Genomic DNA, 12,192 nt, shown 5'->3' with positions numbered 1-12,192 from the left:
CCATCGGGGATGATGGGGGTGCTAGGGAAGGCGCTGGGTGCGAAGACCGGCTTTGGGGCTGCAGGCGTGGGCCGCTGGGCGGTGTGCGGAAGCGACTGCCTTTCGGGCTGAGGGCTACGGAGCCGCCGGGGGAGGGGCCGGCGTGGCCTCCTATCCACTCGCGGGGGTGGCTTCCTGAGCCGCGTGGCTCCGGGGCCTTCTCCGCCTCTATCCGGGAGGGACTGCTCCTCCCTCAGGTTGGCCGCCCACGCCCGGCCGGCCAAGCTGCCCTAGCGGCGACGGTTCCTTCGTCGGGAGCCAGGAGAGCTGAATTGAAGTCCTCGGGGCTTTTGAAAGGAAGTTAGTTGGGTGTGTCCTGCTGGACGCTCTTGCCACACCTTACCTCCAGGCTCTTCCCCTCCCTACAGTGCCAGGTTAGCCTTAACCTCCAGCGTGGTCCCGGGGAGAGAATTTCAAGCAACAATGGAACCCTAAAGTTTCTAATGACCCCCATTAAAGTAGAAAGAAACAGCTTTAATACAACAAACCTACTTCAGTGCGTCCCAAACATTGCCGTTTCCGACATGTAAGCGATATACAATTACTGTATTTTACTTCCCCCACCCCCATGCTAAATCTCTCAGAGCAGTGCATTTTCCATCTATGGAAATGCCTATGTCCATTCATTTTGCTTCACACCAGCCACGTTTCAGACACATTTTGCCACAAAAACCTCTAGATCTTTTTTTGTTTGTTTTTGTTTTTCGGAGACAGGGTTTTGGTGCCTGTGCTGGAACTCACTCTGTAAACCAGGGTGACCTTGAACTCACAGAGATCCGCCTGGCTCTGCCTCCCAAGTGCTGGGATTAAAGGCGTGCGCCACCACCGCCTGGTCTCTTGAGTTTTGAAGTGTAACTTCAACTCAGCTCTGTATCATGTTACTTAAAGTTTGTTATAACTGTAGCAGTACCTTGACCCCATCACAACAACAGTTTAAAAAAAAAAAAAAAAGCTGAACTTTGGCTTCCGTTAACTATTTTGTGCCTAAAAAGCCTTTTGCAGAAACCTCTTCCCATCTCCTTTAATCAGAAGGGCTGGAGAATTTTATCTAAACCTTCCCTGTTACCTTCAAACTCTAGCTACCATGTATGCTTGTTTATAGCCGTAGCTGTGGAGTATGGATTCCCAACCCTGGCTGTACAGAAAGGTCTGAAAGAAACATAGTATCTGCATGGTGGCGCACATCTGCAATCACAGCTCTCACAGAATGCGTTCTGGATCGCCTCAGGGTCTAGCGGAGTTTTTAAACACAGTGGCCACCCCCCACTCACACAGACAGAAAGAGGGATATTCTTAATATTTTGATCTAATACACCTGGGCTAGGGGCCCGGCTGTGTTTCTAAAAGTCAAGCAGGTGGTTCTCAAGTCCCGGCGGGGTTGAAAACACGGTTCTGGAGTTTGACTGGGTTTGCAAAAGTCTATTAATTTTATGAAATGTGTTCTTACCTACTTTTCCAGTTAGGCAGAATCGTCATTGGTTTACTACAACTGAGATTTGCCTGAAGGGCATATTTCATGTGTTTAAATTAAAGGGACTGGGTCTTTTAAAGGGTACCAGTGACTAGCCAGTGACTAGTCATTCACATGTAGACTATGCTCCGTTTACTGCCTGACGGTTCCGTTTATTTGGGTGGGATTTTTACAAAAGCTTGTCAAAGTATACCAAGGGAGAAACCCAAATAAAACACACAGTGGATATATTGGTCACTGGAAAGGAATATATAGTAGACTGCAAATAGAAACTCTTGGCAGACTCTCTTTTTGTGAATTGTCTCAAATCCTCCTCCCCAGGATCCAACGCAAAAGCTATATAGCAGGAGTGCTAGCTAGTCCACCACTGTGAGGTGGAAAGGACAGATTGGTGTACATTAGGTCCACAACGAGGAGATTCAGTTAAGATTTTTTTAAAAGTTGCTAAATGGTTCAATTTAGGTGTTCATAATATAAAAATTGCTTTCTATTCACTTTCATATAATAAATGAGGTTTCATGTGTCCCCATACGCAAACATATACATCCATGTATTAATTTATATGTGATCAATATTGTGATTTATGAACAAGGCAGGAGATATTGAAACTTACCAACCTTCCCATTTGGGCCCAAAGTTATTGTCTTGTGCTAAATCTTGCTTATGAAGCAACTTCTAGATTTTCTTTTGCTATAAATGTATGACTAGGCTTTTCATTTAAATCCACCAAACAAACCAGTCCCTTCTGCCCTCCCCAGCCATGTATCGCATTAACTTTGCATCTGAATATGATTTCCCTTTTATTGCTCAGCTGCTGATTATGATGCAGTTTGATACAAGGGGCCGTTTGTTCTAAGGCTCTTTGAAACTATAAACCCTGTTTACCCATTAGCAGGCTGATTGTTGACCCTAGCCTTTTAAATCTAATCATTTTAATATTAAGACTGAATCAATTACAAACTAAACAAAACTCAAGATGTCTGTCCTTGTAGGAAAGCAGCTAACAGGAAGTTGGAAGCTGTCCTGAGGACTGCTACCAGTGTATTGCTAAAACTCAGACTTGCGCTCCTGGTAGCCGAAACTAAACACACACACTTTTTTTTTTTTTTAAAGGCAAGATGAGTTTCTGTAGGATAGTGATCAGTGGCACCTGGCTGCAAAAGCTCCCCCTCATTGAGGGAGTCCTTAACCTGTAGGGTGTATGCTTCCTTGGGTGGCATCAAAATATAAGGCTATAATAGCCAGCTGGTGCCTCGAGAGTCACATTTCCTGAAGATGGATTATTCTGCCTTGGATTTCAGGCTCTGCGGCTGCTTAAAGTTGTCCCCGAAACATGCTCACATCTCTGTCGTATTACAGAAACTGTCCTTTGACACCACACTCGCTCTTGCCACACTGTCTCATTCCTAGCCAGTCTGTACTCAATGACTGTCTCTTCACTATACACGGCAATCTAGCCATGGCTCTTCACACGGCGCTGGAACTGTTTGTTTGTTTGTTTTGACCAGATCCTTAAGTTGTTGTTGTTGCTGTTGTTTCTTCAGGTCTCCTGACGCACAGAATGGCCTCGGACTGGTTCAGTAGTAGCAAGGATGATTTTGAACCCCTTATTCTCCCGCTCCCCCTTTGTGAATGCTGAGACTAGTCATGCGCCACACCCAGTTTATGCAGAAACTGTCCTGGGCATTGAACCAAGGGCTTTGTGCTTAGGCAAACATCCATTACCTGAGCCACGTTCCCAGTCTTCAGTGAGTGCTTTTACCATTATGGAGCTTAATCTCCCCATGTAGGACTTGATCTTTTTTTTTTTAAGTTTCCCAAAAGCGTTTCTTCATTCTTCTGTTTTTACTCCCGTCTCCACAGCATGCCTTCGGTTACTTGGAAGGTACACATTACGTGTTAGAATGCACTCAGGACTCCCTTAGGTTTGCCTTCTGCTCATGTTATCCTTTCCACACAAAAGATTTGCTCCATTCCCAAGAATCGGAACTGACAATTCTTAGATCTCCCAGATGTTTGTTACAGCAGAAAAACAAAAACAAAAACAAAACAAAAAGCCATCTGCAGTCTTCTAGTTTGAAATATTGTATAATTTTTGTACATTTGTTACAGCAGTTACCTTACCTAATATACCAGGCTAGACCCCTCTGTGTTATTAAACAGTTTCTGCACACGTCTCTAGAGTACTTTCACGGTCACAGAAATCCATTCTGCGGCACCTAGTTCTCCCTCTTGCTTCGTTAACCCTCAGACATCACTAATATTCTCACTCTTGTTTTAAAACTTTAATAACACAGAGCTACAAAAACGCTATTTCAGATAAATAGACTAAGATAACGTATTGTCTTGACTATGAGTTCACCCAACAGACCTTAAAACACACGTGAAAATGTGGCAAAATTGAAAGGAGAAAAAAAAAATCCATAACTGTAGTTGAGGACTTGAGCATGGCTCAGTCATCAGTAGAATTACTATTAAATACACAGATGAGTAATATTAACAAAACGAATCAAGCAATCTAACCAGCCAACAGGATTTAATTGATATGTACATACTGCATCACTAAAAACTGAATATAAATTCCAGTACTATTGTAAAATCCACATATGTAAACCTTATCTGAATTATAAAATCAAACCTCAATAAACCCAAGAATCAAGATTATGTGGAATATTAACTGGCTGTAATAAAATCAAGCTAGAACTTAATAATTGAAAGAGAATAAGAAAATATTAAATGCATACATAGAAATTATGGAGCACATTTATAAGTAATCCATAGGTCATTGAGATGTCTCATGGGAAATAAAAAAAAGTACATTAATTTGGACAAAAATAAAAACAGCTCTAAAAGTTAATTTTAATTGTGAATTTAACACAAGCTAGAACCACCTGGGGAGAGAGTCTCAGTGAGGGATTGTTTGGAGCAGGTTGGCGATAGGCATGTCTGTGAGGGGTTGTCTTACGTTAACTGATGAGGAAAGACCTGGCCTCAAACTGCATGGGCTGGGTGCTGGACTATAAAGAAGGAGAACGTGAGCTGCGACCTGGCTGGCATGAACATGTTAATTCTTTCTCTGCTCTTGACATGGCCATGACTGAGCTGCTTCGAGTTCCTGTCCTTCCCTGAAATGATGGACTGTAACTTGAATCATGTACCAAGATGCACCCTTTCTTCTCTAAGTTGTTTTTGTCAGGGCATTTTATCACAGCAACAGGAAGCAATACCAAGAAAATGTGTGCAACAGAGCTTAGAAGTTTGTGGCATTAAATATATTAGAGAAAAGAGGCCTCAAAAAAACTGGAAAACGAACAGCAATATAAACCCACAAGAGAAGATAGAAGGAATTAATAAAAAGCAGAAATAAATGAAATTTAAAACAAGGGAAACAGCAGAAAATCAATGCCAATTTTTTCTTCGAAAAAAATCAATAAAATCGACAAACCTTTATCAAGATGTGCCAAAGAGGAGACACAAATTGCCAAAGTCAATAATGAAATGGGATTGTCAGTGTAGATTCTGCAGCCATTAAAGAGTTAAAAGGAGAATATCACAGACAACTTTAGTTCTTAATTTCCACCACCTGGAAGATGTAGACCTTTTCCTTGCAGCCTACAAACTGCCAATATTCAAGTAAGATGAAACATACAGTCGGAGGAAATGGAACTCATAACGGAAAAGCTTCCACAAAAGATGGCTTGACGTTTCACTGGAGGATGTTACTAATTATTTAAAGAAAAGTTAATACCAATTTTATAGTCTCTCGTAGAAAAGAGAAGAGAGAACACTTCCCATTTTATGAATCTGGTACCTATAGCAAAACCAGACAAAGACAAAACAAAATTACAAATCAAAATCTTTCATGCAAACAGACACAGAAATCTCAACAAGATACTACCAAACCAAAGAGGGTTTATTTCAGATATTTGAAGTTTACCTACTAGTTAAAGTCCATCAATAGTACCAACTGTGGCAGAGGATGCCTGTGATCCCAGCTACCTGAGAGGTTGAGGTAGAAGAAACCCAAGTTTGAGGGCTACCAGGGAGCTTAGCAAGATCCTCTTTCTTTTCTTTTTCCCCCCAGAGCTGAGGACCAAACCCAGGGCCTTGTGCTTGCTAGGCAAGCGCTCTATCACTGAGCTAAATCCCCAACCCCAAGATCCTCTTTCAAAATAAAAATATAGAAGGCTAAGTGTGTAGTTCAGTGATAGAATGCTTAGCAGTCACAAGATTCCGGGTTTAATCTCGACTAACACACACACACACACACACACACACAGGTCTATCAAAAGACAAAAACATATAATGTACAGGAATGTTCACTTACAGCAATGTTTTTTTTACATTTTTTTTTACATTTTATTTATTTATTTTTATTTTATGTGCATTATGAGTGTCAGGTCCCTTGGAACTGGAATTACAGACAGTCGTGAGCTGCCATGTGGGTGCTGGGAATTGAACCCAGGCCCTCCGGAAGAGCAGTCAGTGTTCTTAACCACTGAGCCATCTCTCCAGCCCTATAAGCAATATTTATAGTAATTAAAAAGCAAAAACAAATGCTGGTCAACGGTGGCAAATGCCTTTAATCCCAGCACTCAGGAGGCAGAGCCAGGCAGATCTCTGTGAGTTCAAGGCCAGCCTGGTCTACAGAGCAAGATCCAGGACAGGCACCAAAACTATATGGAGAAACCCTGTCTCAAAAAAACCAAAAAAGCCAAAAAAAAAAAAAAAAGCAAAAAACAAATCAAAACCCACAAACTAATAGATGAATAAAATGTGGCATATTCATATAATAGAATGTTATTTATCTATACAAAAGAATGAAACACTTCTATAGATATGATACACATAAATGTTAGAAATACTTTGCTAAGTGAAGTAAGTCATAAAAGGCCACCCATCATGATACTATTTCTATCAATTTCACATTAGTTAAATGGAATCGGAAGAAGAGAACTTCCCAAGGCTGGAGAGGAGGAAGAAAGAGAGGAACTGCTCTTAGGTACAAAGTTCTTTTGAGCAGTGGATATGTTCTAGAATTGATAGTGATGGTTCCCAATCTTGTAAATACACTGAAGGACAATTATGCACTTTAATGGATGGATTTTAACTTAAAAAGTCAATCAACGTAGGGGCCAGCAAGATAGTTTGCTGGTAAAGGCATTTGTTGCTATGTCTGATGACCTGAGTTTAATCCCTGGGACCCAAATGGTAGGGGGAGAAAATGGACTCTCACATGTGGTCCTCTGACCTATACACAAGTGCCACAGCACACGTGTGCCTACAAACACACTCACACATATATACATATACACACACAGAGAGACAGACAGAGGGCAGAGGAGAGAGGAGACTAAATTAAAAATACAATAAGGTCCATTAATATAATCAGTAGTCTAAAGAGGAAGCCATATATATCAATTGATATAGGAAAAACCATGTGACAAAATCCATTCATGATAAAATCTTTCAGACTTGGAATAGAGGGGAAATTCTAGATGATTGAGATTATCTACAAAAGGACCCTACAGGGCTGGGAAGATGGCTCAGCTGGTAAGGCCACTGCCTTGCAAGCTTGAGGACCTAGGTTTGATTCCTGGAATGCATGTAAAGAGAGCAATGGGTAGTGGTGTGTGTACTTGTAATCCCAGTGCTTAGGAGACAGGCAGGGCCCTTGGATGACTGGCCAACTAACCTAGAAAACTTGCTGTGTTCCAGGCCACTAAGAGACACATCTCAAAAAGATGGACAGATCTTGAGGAACAATCCTCTGGCCTCCACATGCACAAATACACATATGCATGCAAACATTCTATCCTGGCTAGTTTTATGTCAACATAAACTAAAGTCATGTGAGAGGAGGGACTCTCAATTGAAAAAAAATGCCTCCAGATAGATCAGACTGTACCCAAGGGAAGTCGGAGGGCATTTTCTTAATTAGTGATTAGTGGAGGAGGGCCCAGCCCATTGTGGGTAGGGACACAACTGAGTGATCTGGGGCTTCTCTAAGAAAGCAGGCTAACGCACACCTTTAATCCTAGCACTCGGGAGGCAGAGACAGGCAGATCTCTGTGAGTTTGAGGCCAGCCTGGTCTCCAAAGGGAGTTCCAGGAAAGGTGCAAAGCTACACAGAGAAACCCTGTCTTGAAAAACCAAAATATATAAATAAATAAATAAAAATTCAACAAGAATCTAAAGGGAAGGACAATCTCAATTCCAAAAGTTAAGATTTTGAAGTAAAAGAAGGAAAATTAATGCAATTGATTACCAAATCTGAAAGGAACTGATTTAAAATACTCAATGTAAATGATTAGTTATTATAATACAAAAGTACTGTAAAATAATGCAGCATATAGTCACAGAAATGTTAAGGAAAGTAGAAAATTGTCTAAATAAGGCATTATGCCTGTTGAAATAGAATAAGTTATGGCAATATATAAAAGAACATACATTATATAAAACATACAATATATAAAAGAACAAAAATTAGCATGAAAAGCTAAGGAAGGTAATGAAGATTGCAAGAAGCAAGGAAGGAGAAAAATACTGACATCAGTCTGAATATAAATAAATAGTAGTTGGTGGAGAAATATCTTTACATGATTCAAAGGAGGCCTGACAAATAAACACGATACATTTTAAACTTACGTTAAAAAAAAAAAAAAGCTAGATTACACTCAAGACACTTGGCCCATCAACACAATGTAATGTAATATCACTTTCTTTGTTCTTTGTTCTTTTGGATTGTCTCAGCTGACTTGAGATTCTTTACTCTCCTGTGTTCTCCACTTCTAATTATCTTCTTGAGTTTTAAATATTTAACCATTGTGAAATGATAGTTTCTCTCTTTTTTAAACAGTCTCATGTAGCCAAGGCTAGCCTTGAACTCATTATGTAGGTGAGGATATCCCTTAAGTCCTGGTCCTCCTGCCTTTTTTTTTTTAAGCTTCTGAGACTTACCAATTCAGTTCAGAATTTTTACCAAATTATCAGTTTGCTAGAATAACCTAATCCATAGAATATATGTTTCTTTTTCTTTTTTTTTTTCTAGACAGGGCTTCATAGGATATATTTTTTTGGAGACCATGGAGATTAACCTAAGGGAATTGGATGCTTTTTAGCTTGATGAATTACTTACCTGGTCTGTGCCTCACTTACTTATCGAGCGGATTAGTCTTTAGCCTTTGCGTTGTCCCGGTTGCTGTTCTAAGTATTTTGAATAAACTAGTGAATAGAGAAGAGCTCCTTTATCTTCTACATTCTACAAGGAAGATGCAGAAACTGAACAGTGAATAAAGTACTCCTCTGTTAGGAAGTAAGATGTATCATATCTATGTATATATGGCTAGAGATGCAGATGTGCGTCTCCAACCACAACTTAAGAGTCTGATAGAGACAGGAGAGCGGCAGCCACAGTGGCTTTGCCAGGCTGCACTTCTGAGCATGGTGACCGAGAAGGTGATGTCTGCACGCAGATTTGGCAATTAGGAAATTTAGTCAAGCGACTGACTGGAGAGTGAGTACTCCCATAAGGGTGGCCCTGGAGGCCATTTGGAGGATTTTAGCTTTAGTCCGTGGGAAATGAGGCGCCATCCTTGAGCCTTTGGGTTTTTGTTTTGTTTTGCTTTGTGTTTTGAGACAGAGTTTCTCCATGTAGTTTTGGTGCCTGTCCTGGATCTCGCTCTGTAGACCAGGCTGGCCTCGAACTCACAGAGATCTGTCTGGCTCTGGCTCTGCTGGGATTAAAGGTGTGCACCACCGCCACCCAGCTGTCCTTGAGTCTTAGTTGAGATGTGACATGACAAAGGTGTCGAGAATTGACTGTAGGAAGCAATGGCTGGAAGCAGATTCAGGAGCTAAGGTTTAGAGTGAAGAGGGGGCCCATGGTCAAAACTGCAAGTTACATATGTGGCAGTGAGTACAGAAGCTGGGGTCAGAGGCGAGGTTAAAGGTGAAAACAGCAGCGTGGAGAGACTGAAGAAGATAAATAAGGAGGCTTGGAGCTGGATATGAGATAATCAAACTGAGCAGATAAGAGGAGGGGTCGTACTTTGGGCCCTGACAGCAGTGCAGCTGCTTCCCCCTTCCTCACCTCCCAAGGAGCATATGTTTGTTTTTTCTTTTGAGGAATCCTTCCAATTTCAGGAATTTCTCTCACTTTTCCTTAATTTCTAATTTTTTCCCTCAATTTCCCCCTTTTCTGTAAATAAATCTTAATACACTTTGCTCTGTTGATTCTGCACAAAAGTCTGCATCTTTAGTCTTCATTGGTTTGAGGCAAGGAACTCAGGCTCACAGGCTTAGGTTGACCTTTGATGACTGATGCATGTCTTGTCTCTCAGGACTCTGGGTCAATCACAGCTGGGTCAAGAAAGATCCCGTAGTACTAAAAAAGGCCAGCAGCAAAGCCACAGGCAGTGGGACACAGTTTTGAAGACAGCCATGTGATAAGAGCATTTGCCTGCACACCTGCCCTCAGTGGGAGGGGCCGCAAGCAGCCTGATTCAGGGTCAAGTATTTCTATGGTTTGAAGAGTTTCGTGCGGATTGGTGCCCTCTGTTTATAGTTTGAATTCAAAGATAATATCTCTGGTTTGGTATTTCTCACCATCTGTGGTCTCAGTTCCCTGTTTCTCCTTTCCAACTTGGTGGGCAGGAAGGCCAGCCTGATTTTGGCACTCCTCCCCCTTGAGAAATTGCCCCTCGGGACCTGTCTCTGAGAGAATGTGTGATTCTTATCTGGAAAAATAAACTTTCCCTTTTTCTTAAAATGAATGTTTCCTCCCCCCGCATAAAAATTGTGTTTGGGGACTGGAGAGATGGCTCAACAGTTAAGAATTCTTGCTGCTCTTGCAGAGAACCAGAGTTTGGTTCCCAGAACCCATGTTGAGGTGCTCACAGCTATAGTGATATAGTGTACTCTAATAAATTTGCCTGGGGATCAGAGGACAGAGCCAGCTCCTAGATTAGACATAGAGGCCCCACAGAGGTGACACACACCCTTAATCCTATCACTTGGGAGGCAGAGATGGTTTGGATCTCTGTGAGTTCAAGGCCACGCTGGAAACTGAGGCAGGCAGTGGCGGCACACACCTTTAATCCCAGGAAGTGATGGCAGAGTGGAGAAAGTCTATGAGGAAACAGGAACTAAAGTAGTTCAGCTTTTGAGTGAGGACTCAGAGGATTTCAGTCTGAGGATTTGTGGAGTTGGCGAGGTGAGGTTAGCTGTGGCTTGCTCTGCTTCTCTGATCTTTCAGTTTTCACCCCAATACCTAGCTCTGTTTTTTTTGTTTTGTTTTTTTTTTTTTTTTTTTTTTTATTATAACACTGTTTAAGATTCGAACACACAGTGACCTGTAACTGCAGCACCAAGGGATGCTAGATCCCTTTGTAGTCTTTGTGAACAGCTGCACACAGGTATACATACGCATATACACATGCATATGCACAGATAAAAATAAATTAAAAATTATGTCTTGTAGTAATTTATTTTTGGAAGAAAAAAATGAAGATAATTTTGCAGTATTGGAGTATTCATTTCTGTAGGTAGGAGAAATGGGAAAACATTTCTTCTTGCAGTGTTTTGTAAAATATTTGAACCTCGACATGGTTTAAAACTTCTCTTAAGGATGAGTATATATAATACCATTTCTGTGTCAATTTCATCGCTGGCTTATTTGTTTTGGGTCACACATAGAAGTCATTGAATCCATTGTGGATAAATGAGTTTTAAAATACACCAACTGTCCATTAGGACCTGAGCTGAAGCTATTACCTTATTTTATTCAGGTCCTTGGGTAGCTGTAATGCAGACAATAGTCCCCCTGCTCAGGTTTGCCGAAGTCATTGCATAGCAAAACTTCCCCAAGGCCACATTCTTAGGTTTCATTTTCAGGATGTTGGTGCCATAGGAGCAATTAAAATTTGTGAATAATGTATTTTCCCCTCTTGATAAATAATGTGGATGGCCTGCAGTCTGCTCATATTCCTGGCTAGGGATTTAACAGGCTATTGTGTTAGCAACAATATGGATGCAAATTGTAAACATTTATCATCTCCAATGTTTCATGCAATTTTCAAAACAATGTCAGTTGAAAAAGATGCTTCAACCCCACCTCCATACAAATTGCTGTTTGGATGCTTTATCCACATTTTCCAAAACAAGTTTGTTTTCCAGTAACTTCTATTTTATAAAATATTGTAAAGTCTACCAGAAAGTGAATAGTAGTGGGTAAAAAACTTAATAATGCCCTGTAAAATTGATTTCCCATCTCTTTAGATCATATGAACTACTTAAAGGTATATTACCCAAACCTCCCATAGAGTGAAATTTATTAGTAAATCCCCTCTCCATGTTCATTAGCATGTTTATTACAAGGCAAAATAAGTTTATGTAGTGAAAACTTCCCAATGTTATCTGTAATCTTATAATTTTATGACAATTATTATCTTTATTCATGAAAATCATTGATCCTGATTAGGAAATCCAAAGATTTGAAAGTATTAAGATTTTTTTCAGGGATGGGAGACTTTTGAGTCTTGAGAAGGATGTGGGTCAGTAAACACTGGCTACCTTCTTCTAAGCCTCTGAGCTAAGCATGTGGGGAATAAGAAAATATAAGTCATGGGTTAAGCCTCAAGAGACTCAAAATCTAGTTGGCAGATTGGTCAAAATGTAAAACA

The sequence above is a fragment of the Onychomys torridus genome, chromosome 13, assembly GCF_903995425.1.
Source record: "Onychomys torridus chromosome 13, mOncTor1.1, whole genome shotgun sequence".
Lineage (NCBI taxonomy): Eukaryota > Metazoa > Chordata > Mammalia > Rodentia > Cricetidae > Onychomys > Onychomys torridus.
This window is presented reverse-complemented; position numbering follows the sequence as displayed.